Source organism: Monodelphis domestica, chromosome 1 (assembly GCF_027887165.1).
Source record: "Monodelphis domestica isolate mMonDom1 chromosome 1, mMonDom1.pri, whole genome shotgun sequence".
NCBI lineage: Eukaryota > Metazoa > Chordata > Mammalia > Didelphimorphia > Didelphidae > Monodelphis > Monodelphis domestica.
The window spans coordinates 352,414,870-352,429,168 of NC_077227.1; the positions used below are offsets into that span (position 1 = coordinate 352,414,870).

The following is a 14,299-nucleotide window of genomic DNA, read 5'->3' on the forward strand; positions in this document are numbered from 1 at the left end:
GTTTAATAAATGTTTATTGATTGATTGAGACCAGTTATCAAATTTCATCACTGGATGCAACCACACTGGGACCTTCTTATAGCAATGAAAGTACAGGTCTCAACAAAATGATCCTTATACATCGCCGAACTCAAGAGGTTGTATAAGGATAGCTACAGAAACTTTTAATATTATAAATCTCTACAAATCAATTCACAAAGTTCTTGCCTTGAAGTCCTGGGCTATAGGTCATGAAAGTATTATTACCTGCTATTTTAAAGCTAAAAAATGAAAGAGCTCCCAGATAAGGGAGCTGAGAACCACAAAAGTGAAATACTTTACTCAAGGTCACAGGACTCTAGAAGAAGCTACCTTAGAGATCTAATCCAATCCCACCATTTCACAGATGAGCAAACTGAGGACCTGAGAGATTGTGTGACCTGTTCAAGGTTAAACAGCTAGTAAGGATCAGAGTCATGATTTGAACCCAGGTTCTCTGAGTCCAAAGCCTTCACATTATACTACAATGTCACCTAGCTTATTATCGGCATAGTGTGGAATAGAACTCAAGTGTCTTGAAGCCCATTCTGAAGATCTAGCCACTAAACAAGACTGCCTCCCCAGCACTTTCAATGGAAATTGCACCAAAGTATGTGTGACCTTAGATTCATCCTTTCTAAGTCTTCCTCTTGACATCTCTAAATGTGGTTGGACTATTAGCCTCTAAGTTTCCTTTTGACTTTATAAATAATAGTTATGACCTTCCCTGGCCATAATGGATCAAGGAAGACCATGTTCTGAGTCAACTAAGAACTAGTCAACTCTGGCAGGGGCTGAGTGATAAGGTGGGTGTCTGCCTTGCTGCCATCCCATGCATCATCACAGGCCAAAAGAGTAGGTGAACCTAATAACAATGGCATGCTAGCTGGCTGATGGCACGAAGGTGGGAGAGGGAGTGGAGTTCCATCTGACTCAAAAGAGTCTAGAGGAAAATTAGGCAAAGGAGAAGAGTAGGAAGGTGAGAATACTGTTCTAGGCACACTACTCAGTGGTGCCTGGCTACTCAGGAATCAATCCACTGTGCCTTCCTTCCTTTTGTATAGTACTACTAGATTAGGGTCTTATCCCCACACCACCTTCTTCACCTTAAAATTTCAGAGCTGCCAATCACCTTTGGGCTGTTTAGTAATTTCAGTCATGTCTGATATTGATTCTAAAGCAGAAGAGCAGTAAGGACTAGGCAATGGGATTAGGTGCCTAGAGTTACACAGCTAGGAAGTATTTGGGGTCATATTTGAACTCAGATCCTCCCAACTCCAGGCCTGGCGCTCTCCCCACTGTGCTCTCAAGTTGCCCCTCTGCTGAAGTTTTTTAAGGAGAAGTGACATGATCAACTACAGGGAAAGATTATTCCGGCAGTGGAAGGAAGAATGTGTCAGTGACAAAGATGGGCAGAAGTGGACCCAGAGCTCAATATGAACATTCATGAGTCATTTTCAAATGTTCTCTCAGGGACTATGAAAGTTCCTGGGGAGGAGGCAGTCTAGAATAACAGAAAGAACCTAGACTATGAGTCAAGAGAACTAGGTTCTAAGCCCAGCTCTGCCACTGACAGGTTGTGTGATCCACTTTAAACAAATTCCTTCACTTCTCCCTTTTCAGATGGAGAAACTGAGAAGCATAGAGGTGGATGACTTGCCCAGAGTCACACAACCTGTCAGTGGTAAATTCAGGATTAGAGTATTCTGATTCCCAGTTACAGTTCTTTCTGCTCTTGACTCCCAATCTAAGCCTAGTTTCACTAGATTATAGTTAGAGCTTTGAAAGCCCTACTTCTTCTCCCTCCCCTGCCCTGTATCTTCACTTCTCAGGAAGGGAGATAGGGAAGAAGGAAAGAGGAGGAAAGTTTAAGTGGAGTCCTTCAGCTCCTCAAACAGGTCCCTCTCTTTTCCCACCCTTCCCCTTTGGTTTTCTCTAGGGGAGCCTATAGGCTCCCCTGTGCCAGGTTGTAGGAGAGTTGGGGCAGCTTAGGGCAAACCCCAGGCAAACAAACAAGTTGAGGCAAGCTGGAACAGCTTTCTAATCAGACAATCCCCATGTTGGATTCCAAGATCCATCAATGTAAAGAGAGAGGAAAGGAAGAGGGGAAGAGCCCCTCTCAACCCTGGCCCTCAGAATGCCACCCCCTTCTCCTTCCTCACTGCCTATACAAGGTCTTTCTCAAATTTCACCCTCCCTGCCTAGGAGAGTCTACAAGGTTTTCTCCTGTTTGATACATTTCCTAGGATTTCTATCTAGGAATTCAGCAGGACACATGTTTCTGTCTTCACATCTCTCTGCTATATCTTCTCCTCTCCACTCAGACTTTGATAATCTCTTTCTTGGGCTCTAGCAAAAGCCTTCTACCTGGGCTCCCTGCCTCAGTTTCCTTCTAAATCTCTTTCCCCCTAAATCATTCCTCTACTCAACTACCAAAGTGATTTTACTATTTTTTAAAAAATCACACCTTCCCTTCTCTCCAGCCCATGACTTTACTCATTCCCTGTTACCTACAGAATCAAATATAAACTCCTGTATTTGGTACTAAAAACTCTTTATTACTTGGCCCCTTCCTACCTTTTCAAGCTCCTTAAACTCTCCTCTCTTCCATGAACGCTAAATGCCAGCAGCACTAGCCTAACTTTTCATTTTGCCAACATGACATATCATCCCTTGTCTCTATGCCTTTGGGTTTAAAAAATAATAATTAGTTCCATTAAAATTTCCAAGTGTCTCCCTCCTTCTCCTCCCCCAATTAGAGCAGGCTCTATTTGACAAAAAGATGTATGTATGCTGAATTTTTTATTGAATGTGTGATATGTGTCTTCTTTCATAGAAATATGTATTACATGAAAGCACTGGTATAGCCTGTATCAGACAATTTACTGCCTCTGGGAGTTGGGAGGGAAGGAGGGAGAGAATCTGAGTCACAAAATGTCAGAAAATGATTGTCGAAAATTATTTCTACATGTAATTGAATTTTTTTTTATTTTAAAAGATCTATATGTATAGAAAAGGATGCCTTGCTTATTTCTATCATGAAGGCTTTCTCCCCTCTTCCCCAACTCCCTATGTCTGGAATGGAGGAAGTCACTCATCATCACTTCTTCCTTCCCCTGACTTCCTTCAAGATTTAACTCAAATCCCACCTTCTGCAAGAGCCTTTCCATGGTTCTGCTTTCTTAGCTATTAATGCCGTCCCTGCTCAGAGTAACCCCCACTTTCACTGTATAAATCTGGTATTTCTGTTACTCATGACTCCCCTATTAGAATAGGGGAATCTCTACTCCTTGAGGGCAGAGATCATGTTTTTGCATCTTTGTATCCCCAGCCCTTAGCATAGTGCCTGGAACATAATAAATGGTGGCAACTAAGTGGTCCACTGTTAGCTCATTAGGTCAGGAGTAAAGAAGATCTGAGGTCAAACCCACCTCAGACATGTACTAGTTATGTGACCTTGAGCAAGACACTTAACTTCTGCCTGCCTTGGTTTCCTCAACAGTAAAATGGAGAGAATAATAACACCTAGCTCCCAGGGTTGTTATGAGGATCAAATGAGATGGAATTTAAGTGTCTAGCACATAATAGGTGCAATATAAATGTTAGCTATTATTATAATCACTATTCTTTTTAAGTCCTTACCTTCTTCTTAAAATCAATATTAAGTATCATTTCCAAAGCAAAAGAGCAGCAGTAAGAGCAAGGCAAGTGGATTTAATTGACTTACCCAAGGTCACACTTCCAGGAAGTGTCTGAGATCAGACTGAACCAAGGACCTCTTGACTCCAGACCTGGCATTCTATCTACTGAGCCATCTACACTGCCTACTATTATTAATGGGTCAGCTAGGTTGCTCATTGGATAGAGCGCTGGACTTCAAGTCAGGAAGATTCAAGTCAGGAAGATTCCGCAGTTCAAATCTAGCTTCAAACATTTACTAGCTATATGACCCTGGGCAAGTCACTTAACACTGTTTGCCTCAGTTTACTCATCTATAAAATGAATTGGAAGAGGAAATGGCAAACCACTCCTTTGCCAAGAAATATCTTTGCCAAGAAATCCCCAAATGGGGTCACAAAGAATTGAATATGACTGAAACGATTGGAAAACAGAAACATTATTATTAACAATAAATACTTGTTGACTTGTTGACTTGGCTCATTATTCTCAAAGACTTCTTTGTCAGCACCATCCTCAACCCCATTCTAGTGATCTCAAGACTTCAGATGAATAAATAGTTGTTCTTTCCTTCAAAAAGGTCAGAGTGGCATAAAGAGATAAACAAAGAACTGAAGTCAGAAGACACAGATTTAAATCTTGGCTCCAAAACATGATAGCTTGTGAATCTCTGTGGCCTGACTGGACAAATGACTTCCCTCATCTGGGCCTACATTTCCTAATCTGAAAGTTGGACTCCCTGATCTTTAGGATACCTTCCGGCTTCTAAATGCCATAATCCTAAACCACTTTAGTTATGGTTTCCTCTTGGGTAAAGCAGAGAGTATAATTCTCTTTTTTTTAATTAATAGAATTTATTTACAAGTGTCTCAACCCCAACCTCCCCTCCCCAAATCATAGAAGGCATCATCTGGGAGACAGACAGACAGATAGATAGATAGATAGATAGATAGATAGATAGATAGATAGATAGATAGATAGATAGATAGATATAGATATAGATATAGATATATACAGATTATGGCTTCCATATTTCCATTTTTCAGTTCATTTAGAGTATAATCCTTATATTACCTGCCTACTAGATGAGAAACTACTCTGTATGTTGTCAAGCACTCTAGAAACAGGTGTCCTTGTCTACAGTCCCTCTTGTTTATTATTTTGTTCATTTGACTCTTTTTTTAACCATTTATCTTCCATCTTAAAATCAATACTAAGTATCTGTTCCAAGACGGAAGAGTGGTAAGGGCTATGCAAAGGGGGAAAAGTGACTTGCCCAGAGTCACATGGTTAGGAAGTGCCTGAGGCCAGATTTGAACATGGGACCTCCTAATTCCAGGCCTGGCTCTCTATCTACTGAGTCATCTAGCTGCTTCCATTTATTTGACTCTTTGACAAACATTCAATGAGTGCACATTATGATATGAGGAAGTCAGCACCAGATACTGGGGAAAGATATAAAGTTTGTATAAAATGCAGTTCTTGCCTTCATGGAGCTTAGAGTCTAGTGGTAGACGTCCTGTCTATGACAATAATTAACAGCTCAGTCTGTTCACAGCCCCACCACCGGAGGCAGAGCTAGAGAAAAGTTGCAGCGTGGAGGAGAAACATTAAAGAAATATAAAGTCCCATGCCTACAGAGAACTTCACACCTAGTTGGGGTGATAGGATATGCAAACCCAAAGTGACATATCACAGAATGCTAACATTGGAAAAGCCATTAAAAATCATCTAATCCAAACTCCTGATGCTACAGATAAGGAAACCAGAGTCCAGACAGAGGTAGTGAGTGGCCTAAGGTCACACACAGCAAGTGAGTAGCCAAACCACAACTACAACCCTGATCCTCAGGGTATTTCCCATTATACCATACGTCAGTGAGGTCTTCCCTTCCTCTGATATTCTGGAGGCATCCCTCACCTATCTCTGTAATCTCTCTATTCCTCAGCATCTTCAACCCAACCAGCAGATCTTTATCTTTTCCATGACTTGGATGCCAATCTCCCTGGGCCCATTCCAGTGGTCATGTATTACTGGCAATAAATACTCGTGGTCATGAAAATTCATCAAGAAACAAACATCCCACAGTCATGTAACAACAGAGTTCTGATCACAGCCCTGCTGCTCTACAAAAGCAGGAAGAAGAAACATTTTGGTTTTAGGAACCAAAAATAGGCCCATACCAAACCAGACCAAGACTCCAGAAAAGGAAAGGTGATCCAAGCTCAAAAGAGCTGACCTATGGAAGAATATTCATTTGGTTCTGATGACCCCAGAAGGGAGAAGCTGATGCAGTGAATGAAATTTGTAAAGAGGCAGATTTGGGTTTGGCAAAATGAAAAGTGTCTTAACAATTTAAGATGTTCCAAAGTGGAATAGACTGCCTAATAAAGTAATGAGCTCCTCATCAGTGAAGGTTTTCAAGAAGAGAAATGATCACTTCTGAGGAATACTGCAAAGAAGATTCCTACTCAGGTACATGTTTTTGGTTTCGTTTCATTTGGTTTTAATTTTTAAAACCCTTAACCTCTATCTTAGAATCAATACTGTGTATTGGCTCCAAGGCAGAAAGGCAATAAGGGCTAGGCAATGGGGATTATGGAACTTGCCCACAGTCACACAATTAGGATATGTCCAAGGCCACATTTGAACCCAGTACTTCCCATCTCTTTGCCTGCCTCTCTATCCCCTGAGCCACCTAGCTCAGGTACATGCTGAATTCAAGGTCTTTCACTGTTCCTTATGGCCCTGAAATACTTTTGAGTCTAAGATTCTACAACTACTACCTTTGCAGTTACTTCTCCCATACTTGGGACCCCAGGACCCGATTAAAGCAAACTGGCTTTCTGAAAGACTCCAGTGATTTGTTGGTTATTCACATAATAGGAGAGACTTGAGAGGAACCCAACTGCTTAGATGCCCATGGACACAGCAGCCCACGTGCACATGTGAACATCACCACATAACTGGCATGAACAGTCCTGTTCTACCTGCACTGAAGCCAACTGCCGTGGGCTTTGGAGTCGAATGTGAATTCCCATGAATTCATTCCTGGGAGTCCTATTCAGCCTTTCCCCCTTTTCTCACCACAAGGGCACTAGTGCAAGCACACACACACACACACACTATTTCTCACACACTCACATTCATATGCTCACACGAACATTCACACACTAACTCACACATACACTCACACAGAGAATAAACCATTCTCATTTCTCCAAATAAGGAATTAGCCATATGGCCTCTTGTATTCTGTGGAGCTCCTACATCTAGAAAAGGGATGATCAATTATTACTCCTCCCTCCCTCTGAGTCTCAGTTTCTTTGTATGCAAAATGAAGGCATTGGAATGATTTAAAAGATCCCTTAGTGAAAAGGACTAGAAATCTACAGGTGAAAAATAACCCGGCACCCAGTCAAATCAACAATCATTTAGTAAGTACCAACTATGTGCTAAGCACTATGCTGTCCTAAGGACCGAAGTCCAAAGACCTAGCTCTGAATCTTAGCTTCACCATTTGCTAGCTATGTGACTCTGGCAAATCACTAAACTTCTCCAAACCTCAGTTTTCTCATCCACAAAATGTGAATTTGTACTTCCTTCCTCACAGGATTTTGAGGATGTTGTAAATTCTAAAGAGCGACATAAATGTCAGCTACAATTATTGTCATTACTACTACTACTACTAATAATAATAATAGAAAAAAGACAAGTAGACATACAACATAGAATGTGACAGGAGGAGGCAGAGAAGTCTGAAAGACTGGAGAAATCGCACTTTGAGATGAGACATGGGAACTGAGATCAAGCAGAGTTCCATGAGGGAACCGGCATCTGAGCTAGACCTCAAAAGAAAAGGATATCAGCAAATAGAAATGTCAAATGACCATAGTCTAGGGCAGTGCTGGAGAACCTTTTAGAGACCTGAGAGATGGAGTCCCAAACTGCAACCCTCATGCCATATGTGACCCTCCCCTTTACCCCAGACAGGGGATGGAGGAAGCGCTCCCATTGGGCAGCTGGACAGAGAGATGGGTCATATGAGAAATGTCCTCAGGTGTCGGTGGAGACGGGGAAGGGAGGAGCCCTCTCTGGCATCCTCCAGCCTGCATGCCATAGCTTCGCCAACACGGGTCTAGGGATAAAGAATGGGATACAACATAACTTGCAGGCAGGAGAAAACAGGAGGAGCCCAAGGAGTGGTAAGGAGTTAAGTTTAGCTATCACATAAAGTATGCAAAGGTAATTAATATGAGATCAACTTGGAAAAGTAGTTTCAAGCCAGATCATTAGGGCCTTGAAGGCCAGAAGAAGGAGTTTGTCTTTTATCCTATAGGCTGAACAGGGAGCCAATGATGGTGTTTGTAAAGGAGAGCAGCATTAGGAAAATTACTTTGGTAGCATATATAGGATGGACAGGATGGAAATGGGCCTTATGGAAACAGGAAGACTAGTTAGGAGACCTATAGTGAATGCCCTATAAAACTGTGCATGCCCTTTGACCAACAATGTCACTACTAAGTCTGTACTCAAAAGAGATCAGAGAAAAAGGCCAAGGGCATATATTGACAAAAATATTTATAGCAGCTCTTTTTGTGATGGCAAAGAATTGGAAACTGAGGAGGTACCCATAAATTGAGGAACAGTTGAACAAGCTGTGGTATATAATTGTGATGGAATACTATTGTGCTGTAAGAAATGAGGAGCCGGACGATTTCAGAAAAACACCTATATGAAGCGGTGCAAAGTGAAGTGAGCAGAACCAAGAAAACACTCTAAACAATGACAGCAATATTCAAACAATGATCAAATGAGAAAGACAACTACTCATATTAATACAATGATTCATGGTAATTCCAAAGGACTCAGGATGAAAAATGCTGTCCACCTCCAGAGACAGAACTGAGGACTTCAAGTACAGACTGAAGCATATTTTTTTCACTTAATTTTTCCTGTTTTGGGGGTTTGGATTTTTTTGCAACATAGCTAATATGGACATATATTTTGCATGGCTTCATGTATATAATGGGGCATCATATTCTTGCCTTCTCAATGTGAGCTGGAGGGAGATAGAGAATTTAGAACTAAAAAATATAAAAAAGAGATTGTTGCAAAAAAAATTTTTTTAATAGAGAGCTATAATAAGCCACATAAATGGTAATGAGGCCTAAATGACTCTTTCAAAGTTGTTCACTTATTTTTTCATTCACGCCTTTCTTGAGAAAAACCCTGGAGTGGTTTGCCATTTCCTTCTCCAACTCATTTTACAGACAGGGAAACTGAGGCAGATAGGGTTAAGTGACTTGCCCAAAGCATACAGCTAATAAATGTCTGAGGAAATTTGAACTCATGTCCAGTTCAAAACCTCATAAAATAATGATGAGTATATGTTACAAAAAGGAAGCAATTCTACAGAATCCCTTACCTCAGCAAGCAAGTCAGAGGCATCAGATAGATGAAACTTTTCCCTGGCTGTGGTAGAATGACAGTAAGGTGACTCACCTCCAAGATGAACCAAGCCCTTTTAAGAAATGGGCAAATCTTGAAGGAGCTGGGTTAGGAAGAAATGGACTAAAGAGAATTCAAGTTCCCTTGGTACACACCAGATCTTAAGCTCACTTTAAGAATAACTTAGAAGGGGGGCAGCTGGGTAGCTCAGTGGATTGAGAACCAGGCCTAGAGACGGGAGGTCGTAGGTTCAAATCTGACCTCATCCACTTCCTAGCTGTGTGACCCTGGGCAAGTCACTTGACCCCCATTGCCTAGCCCTTACCACTCTTCTGCCTTGGAGCCAATACACAGTATTGTCTGTGTATTGTGTACGTCCAAGACGGAAGGTAAGGATTAAAAAAAAAAAAGAATAACTTAGAAGATCTAGAAAGGGTGGCTATAAGTTCAGCATGAATCATAGGAAAAGCAAACCCACAATGACAGTAGCAGTAAGACACTAAAATCTTATAGGATTTTATGCTTTCCATCTTGATTTCCCATCCATTATCTTGTTTAAGCTAAATGACTACCCTGAGGAGGAAGGAGTAGGTATTATTATACCCATTTTACAGAGGAAGAAATGAAGCGACACCCAGAGAGGGGAAGCAGCTTGCTTCCACAAACTAACACAAATTATCAGCAGAGCCTAGATTCAGACTCTGGTCTCCTATCTCCCAATTCAGTACGTTTTCCATTGTAAAGCATCCCAGTTGGAATCTCACCATTTCTTCCTTAGTTCAACTCTTGCACTTCTCCTACTGTCACCCCTGCCCACAACCAAACCTTGCCTTGAGAGTCAATTCTAATACAACTAACCCTAAGTGAGAAGACTTACAGAGCCAGGCCAAAGAGCATCAAATAGCTATAGCTACAGTTGCCTAAGGATAGGAGTAGCCAACTCTCTCTCAAAGTTGCAGAATAATGACTAGTTGTAGGATTGGTAGGAAGCCTAGAGTCAAGATGAGTCTTCCCGAGTTCAAATTTGACCTCAGACACTTACTAGCTGTATGATTTTGGGTAAGTCCCTATTGGCCTGCATTTCCTCATCTGTAAAATCAGCTGGAGAAGGAAATGGCAAACCACTCCAGTATTTTTGCCAAGAAAATTCCAAATTGGGTCACAAAGAATCATATACAACCAAAAAATCACTGGTCAACAACAATGATTAGTTGCTTTCAGAACTGTAGAAGTCAGTACCCACTATGCCGGAACCATTTCAAGAGGATCTCCAGGGAATAGAGAAGGGGGAAACAGTCTTGCCACTACTTCCAGGATGGTCCAAGTCTATTTGAGAAATGGGTAAGTCCTGGGGAAGCTCAGCAAGGTAGAAAGGAACTGAAGGAAGCCCAAGCATCTTGATGCACAATCAAGTCTTAACCTTACTCTGAGAACGTCTGAGAGGAAAACTTGGGAAAGATGGCCATGAGTACATCAGAAGGCAAGGAGAAAGTGATCCCACAGTGGTAACAATAATAATACTTTATATTCTTTATGATTGTGAGAACTTTTCTGGGTTGAAGTTTCGTCTTCTGTAAATGGGATTGGGTGAATGGATTAGATGATCTCTTAGGTCCTTTCTAGCCCTAACATTCTTTTTATAAATAACCAGCCCTCCATTCCACCCCAGTTCCCAAAGATCTAAACACAGACTGCTAAGTCCAGTAGCTCACGATAGAGGAGAAACCATTTGAGTTATTAGCAAACACAGCAGGTGTGCTTCTTCTAGGACATAATACTTACCAGTCCAGTCAACTAGCCCAAGTATTAGCAGAAATGAATAGGTCTCATTGAATACCCCAACTTGTTCCCTGGAATCTCCAATCTTGGGAAGAAATTGATCAGATCCTGTGGCTACAGGCTGTCTGCCCCTTCCCTCCTTCAGAAATATAGGAGATCTACATCAGTGTTCAATAACCATAAGCATCCTTGGTCTAGTTGGACAAAGCAAGCAGCTCTATCTAGTATCATAAGCTCAAGCGTACCTTCTGCATCTCCCCCCCCAAACATATAGTATCTTGCACATAGTAGGCACTCAACAAACATTGATTAGATTCATTGGCATTTCAAACCCCAATATTTCCAATATGGCCCCCACCTGTCTATCAGCACCTAGAGTTAAAGCATATTTCTCCACTGACTCACAACCCCTGGTGGACACTTCCCCCCACCACCACACTCACTGCAGAGAATCTCTAAGGACACTAGTTGCCAGTCCCCCCCCCCATATCCCATAAAGCCCCACCCTGAGTGCTGGCCCAGCAACACTCAGTTGAGACAAGTAATTTCATGCATGTTCAAACCCATATCTAGCATTACATGTTCAAAGGTCCTTTCCAAGTCTAACAGTTTATGTTCTATATTTTCATTTATTAAACCCTTACCCTCTGTCTTAGTATCAATTCTAAGACAGAAGAGCAACAAGGGCTAGGAAATCAAGGTAAAGTGACTTGCTCAGGATCACATAGCTAGGGAGTATCTGTTGGCCATATTTGAATCTAGTTCCTCCCAACTTCAGGCCAGGCACTTTATACACTGTGCTGCCTATCTGCCTCTGTTCTATGTTTTAAAATCCTTTCCAAAGTTAACATTCTATGTTCAAATATTCCTTAAGCACTGATCCTCCATGTTCTAAAGTCTCTTCCAGTTCTGACATTAAAATTTCCTTTCTACCAGGTATGCAAAGCTTAATCTGATCCAAAAGAGTGCCTATTAAAGACATCAACAACATGACATAGCAGTAGCGCTGGCTTTAAAGTCAAGAAGGCCTGGATCCAAGTCTCACTTGGATGGGTGGTCCAAGGCAAGTCACTTAACTTCATGGTGCTCCAGGCAACTCTGCAAGACTCTAAGTTGCCAACAAGATGCTGCTGATCTGCATTGGTTGGGGTTTCCTCATGGGAATTCCCTGTATCAATGAAATCAAGAGAACCACGTTCTAATCCCTAAGTGCATAACTACCCCATTCCATACTGTGCAAGTCAATTATATTCAATTTGAATATAAACGAACAACCCCCACCAAAAAATATATATAATAATTTACATAATAATATGCCCTCAAGGAGCTCACATTGAGCTAAAATATCCCTGCTTGTTTTCCACCAGGAGGCATCCCAATCCCCAGAGGGAAAAACAAAAACAAAAAAAACAAAAACAAAAGTCTTCCAGTTCCCAAACTTAGCCTCAAGTTTCCAAGAACATTTTCTCTTTCCTCCCAACCCCTTCCCCAAATTTATCTGAAAGGAATGGAAGACTAAAGTCAAGAGAAATGACTTATCCAGGGCTACACAAGTAGTGAATGAGGCAGGATTTGATCCTAGGTTTTCCTGATTTCAGATTCACTATTGTTATGGCCCAGAAAAACCACTTAAGAAAACAATTCTCCTGCAAAATGTGCAAAATTTTCCAAGAGACAGAAACTTCTTCCAGACTATTCTATCACATCCTCACCTCATATCTCCATTGATTCCTAGAATGTCAAAGTTGAAAGGGTCTGCAGAACCCAGTCAGGCCTGGAAGAGCCCTTAGAACACAGAATCAGAACTGGAATAGAATTTAGAGCCGACACACTACAATTCATTCATTTTAAAGATGAGGAAACTGAGGCGAAGAAGGGGTAGAAAGTGCCTTGCATAAGTTCATAGGACTAGTTAGTAGCAGAACTCGGTTTTCTGACGCCTTCCAGAAATCAGCTTTCATTACACTGCATGGAGCCCGTAGAGGTTTCTGCCTCCCTTCCCAAGTTTCAACCTCCAGCCCCATTTGTCACCCTCACCGCCACGGTACCCCCACCCCAACCCCTCACCCGCGCCCACACCTCGATGGCGCAGGTATGCCCGATCGGAGGCTATTACCTACCGGCGGGTGCCCCGCGTGGGAAGGGGGTTTCCTTGGAGCAACTCGGCGCAGATCTTTCAAACCCGGAGTAGCAAGGGGGACCTGGGAGCCTCCATGGGGGTGGAGGGAGGCGAGCTCCGAGGGGAGTAAGGGCTAGCGGTGGGGGGCCGCTGAGGGCAAAGAGGCGCAGGCAGCGGCGGCAGCGGCGGCAGCGGCCAGCGCAGGGACAAGCAAAGCACTAGCTGAGAAAGTTGGAGGAGGAGGTGTGTCCCCACGGAGGAGAAGGCGGAGGAAGGGGAGGAAGGGAGAGGGCGAGGAGGAGGAGACAGGGCTGCTCCCGGTTCCCCGCCTTGTCTCTCTGGAGAGACGAACCGGTTTGTCGCCCGCTGGGGTCCCGGACACCGTTCCTTCCCCCGCTAGCCCACGTTCTCCACCCCCACACCCCAGCCCAGACGTCGGGGGGCTGGACAGGGGGTTAGGTAGGGCACCTGCACTGGGAAGAAGGATCCTTTGAGGTTGGAGAGGGGTGGTGGGTAGCCCCGCAACTGGACGGTATTGGGATCGGGGACACAACCTGTCCCCCAACCCGAAGGACATTCACCTGCTGGGGCTGCACAGATGACCTAACAGATCCCCAACTGTCCAAAATGGAAACGGCTCTAGAGGTTATCTGTTCCCCCTTTCCCGATTTTACAGATAAGGAAAATGAGGACCAGAAGTAGCCTACCCAAGGGCACACAGCCAGCAAGTAGCCCCAATTACAAATCTAATGCTCTTTCTAGTGTCCCACAAACTCAGCAACAAAGCACCCTTCCCTACCTCCATTTCTGAAGGGCAGTTTAGTGCTGTGCAAGGGAAGGGGGAGTGGTGGAGAGTGGTGGTGTTAATTTAGACCCTGGGAAAAATTTGACTGTGCTAGCCGAGGGGTGCTGGAAGGGCTATTTCCTCAGAGATATTGTAGAAGGGGACTTAGAGGGAGGGCAATAGTTTGAGTTCTGTCCTCATCAAAGAGGAAAGAATAACAAATAGCGTTCAAATAGAACTGTAAGGTTTGCAAAGGGTTTTATACATATTATCTCATTTATGTGAACAACGGCCCTATCAGGTGCTATCATTCTCCCCATTTTTACAGATGAGGAAACTGAGGCCACAATTCCACACAGAGAATAAGTGTCTGAGGCTGAATTTGAAGGCACGGGAGTTCTAGAATCCAGATCCAGCACAATCCACTGCCACATGAACTGGAAGGATAGTTTCATTAGGATACAGTGAAA

The 14,299-nt window shown here is 42.9% G+C and overlaps 1 protein-coding gene across 2 annotated transcripts in view; it reads right to left on the bottom strand.

Annotated features, from left to right (window-relative positions):
• FAT2 (FAT atypical cadherin 2) overlaps positions 1 to 13,642 on the bottom strand; it is a 128,795-nt gene extending 115,153 nt beyond the window's left edge. The window contains exon 1 of one of the 2 annotated variants that reach the window (XM_003339561.4): positions 13,047 to 13,642. The gene's annotated coding sequence lies outside the window, so the exon portion shown is untranslated. Of the gene's footprint in view, positions 1 to 13,042 lie in introns of both variants that reach the window. The other variant, XM_056811490.1, reaches the window with a different exon arrangement.
• Positions 13,643 to 14,299: the final 657 nt, after the last annotated feature.